Genomic DNA, 3491 nt, shown 5'->3' on the forward strand with positions numbered 1-3491 from the left:
TTTTTTTTTAGTGGTTTGTTTTGTTTTCAATTTAGAGGAAGAGAACTCCGTTAATATTAAAACACACACACACGCCCTGCACCTCCATTTAATATTTTATTAATAACACGCACTTAGCGCACGATTAAGGAAAAACAGGAATCGCAATGTTATTACTCGCGAAGACTTTTCTATAATTTAAATGGTGTAATTGTGCAAAAAATACTAATGAAGTGGCTCGTAACTTACATAGATCAAAGGTCTAGGGGATGTATCCGCAGTGTGATCTTCTAAGTTCCTCTCGCTGTTCAGTTGTTAAGTCGTGTCCGACTCTTCGTGACCCCGTACAGGGCCTCTGAGAGGAATTTTATCAGGGGGTACGAAGTTTCTTTTAAGCCCCTTTGCAAGGAGGGAGGAGTGAAACAGTGTAGGGCAGGGTGGAGATGGGCGAGCAGAATAGGGGCAGGTTGGGGCTAAACAGGGGAAGGGAAGGGTAGAGACAGCAGGAAAATTCTTTGGAGCCCAGGTCTACCCATCCATATGGCATCTGTAGTGTCTCCAGAATCCCCAGCCATGGTAGTGTTCCCAGCATCCCGTATGGGCAACAAGTCGGAGTAGAGAGGAAAATGTAAGATCCCAGGAAATTTCTGGGCCCCCCCTTTGGCTCCAGGGCCCCCCTTTTGATCCCGGGCCTGGGTACAAATTGCCCCCTTTCCCCCCTCTCCTAGGCCCTGACCCCATGGACCACAGCACGCCAAGCCCCCCCGTCTACCACTAATTTCCAGAGTTTGTCCACTTAGTTCCTCTCGTACTCTCGAAAACACGAATTTCTTGTTGGACAGCACTTAACAATGCACTTTTTACATCCAAGTTTTGCAATCTTGCTGAAAACTTTCTGATTCCTGTTTAGGACCTGGAAAAAAGTCTTCTTCCAGGTCATGTCCCACATTCCTGGTTTCTGCTTCTTCCTTACTCAGGGACACGGCTTCCTCATCTCATGCTCTGTAGCCTAATTCTTTTGATATAGACATGGCATGGATTGCTGACATAAGTTGAATGGAAGTGGCGTGAATTGCTGTTTGTAGTGACATCGGGGAAGATATCACCGAGGAGTTAGGGTGTGGTGTCCACAGTGCCCCTTGCTCTAAGTAAATGCAGGGTTAAAGCCCAGGTGGTAGCTGGAGGTGTGCTGCACAGCCGCAGCCACTAGAGGCTAAAGTGAACCTGGGAGCATATAAACAGCACCTGGAGGAACTAGTGGTGTGGGTTGTAGGAGGAGTGAATGTTTGAAGGAGAGGAGAGGAGAGGAGACTAACAGACTAATTAACTAACTACCTAACTGGCATCTGACCTTGGACTGTGACCTGGCATATGGTTTCTGGACTCTGATTTGGCACTTTGCATTGACTAACTGGCTTACCTGGACTTGGACTATGACCCTGGACTGTGACCCTGTGACCCTGGACTGTGACCCGGCATATTGACTTTGGACTGTGATTTGGCAATCTGCATTTATTAGACTGGGACCTGACTCTGACATGTGCTTACTGCCCTGGTGAGTTAACAAAGGGAAACTAACCAGCCTTAAGCGGGCAGGATACCCAGTGGGGAGGATCTCTGGCAAGACACTGTTATCAATTGGAATGGCCAACGCAAGACCCAGCCACCCTCTTCCATCCTGTGTGCCGGTTGCTACCGAGAAGGCCCTGTCCCATGTCTCCTCAAACTGCTCCTTCTTCAGTCAGCAGCAGGATACAAAGCAGGGCCAGCAAAGGACAAACTTAGAGTGTGAGCATGTCGATATGGAAGGAAATGATCCTTTGGGTCCCAAGGCATGTGCAGCCTGTGCAAAGTCCTGCAACCCTCTTCCATCCTGTGTGCCTGTCAACCACCTTTGGTGTGTCTCCCAGTCCCTGAGAACTGCCTTCTTGCTGAGCTGTTCTCTTGGGATGCAACACAACCTTGGACTCCAAGGGCCTCGGCTTCTGCACCTCCTCATGTTTTGAGCGTTGGATGATGAGAGCAGGTCCATCTTCTGCACACACACCCCCATTGAGGCTTCATGTACGCCAATTATGCTGCACCTGCTGGATAGCCCCCTCTCCCTAATGGTGGGAACATATGTTGCTTGCCTCAGCCTGGTCATGAGAACCCCAGCTCTAGTCAGATATACATCGTTTCTGCTGTCAAGTAGTCCATTTCCTGCCAATTAGTGCTGATTTCCTGAGTGATGGAAACAACTAGCTTATAAAAGCCTCTGCATTCAGACATCACTTTGCTCTCAGACCTCATTGGACATTCACAGGCAGTGTCGTCCGTAGAGTCACCGGAAATGCCATGCCAGCGGATTCCTCTAGAGCAGGGGTGCCCAAACCCCGGCCCTGGGGCAGCTTGCAGCCCTCGAGGCCTCTCAATGCGGCCCTCAGGGAGCCCCCAGTCTCCAATGAGCCTCTGGCCCTCTGGAGATTTGTTGGATCCCGCACTGGCCCGACGCAACTGCTCTCAGCGTGAGAGCAACTGTTTGACCTCTCGTATGCGCTGTGGGATGAGGGCTCCCTCCACTGCTTGCTGTTTCACATCTGTGATGCAGTAGCTGTGGCCCTCCTGCCAAAAACTTTGGACACCCCTGCTCTAGATGCCTGGAGGTGCTCCTGTAAGTAGATGCTGTTAAGTTTTTGCTGAGTAAGGCTGCAATCCTAACTACACTTTCCTGAGAGTAAGCCCCATTGAACAAAATAAGAATTACTTCTGAGCAGACCTGGTTAGGATTGTGCCCTAAGGCTCTCTTTGACAATCCTGAACTTACTCACTTCTTCCTCTGATTCGAAAGAACCTCTAGCCCTGGCCTAAAAGCCCCGGCTAGTACATTAGGACATGTATTGGACCTTCTGTACCAGGTTGAAGTCACATCTAAACCAGCATCTTGTTTCCCACAGTGGCCACAAGGAAGTCCACAAGAAGAGGAAGGCTTTCCTCTCTCTCTCTGTGTTGGTGTCCTGCAACTTGTACTGAGAGTTATATTGCCTTGGAGGAATATAGGCACTCTGCCCAGGAGCTATTGGGAGTCCTGTCACCCATGGATTTGTCGCCCAGAGAGCAAGTTATGTGGAACTCCTTGCCACAGGATGTGATGAAGGCATCTGACATAGATGATTTTAAAAGGGGATTGGACAAATTTCTGAAGGAAAAATCCATTATGGGTTACAAGCCGTGATGTGTGTGTGCAACCTCCTGATTTTAGAAATGGGCTATGCCAGATGCAAGGGAGGGCACCAGGATGCAGGTCTCTTGTTATCTGGTGTGCTCCCTGGGGCATTTGGTGGGCCGCTGTGAGATACAGGAAGCTGGACTAGCTGGGCCTATGGCAGGGCTTTTCAAACTGGGGCATCGCGACGCCCCAGCCTGTGGGCCCCAGCCTGGAGGCAGGGAGGAGGTAGCGGCGTGATCCCCAGGATCGCGCCACTCAGGATGCACTTACCCAAGCCTCCTGCAGCCTCCCCAGGGTGTGGGGA

The sequence above is a fragment of the Tiliqua scincoides genome, chromosome 13, assembly GCF_035046505.1.
Source record: "Tiliqua scincoides isolate rTilSci1 chromosome 13, rTilSci1.hap2, whole genome shotgun sequence".
Taxonomy (NCBI): domain Eukaryota; kingdom Metazoa; phylum Chordata; class Lepidosauria; order Squamata; family Scincidae; genus Tiliqua; species Tiliqua scincoides.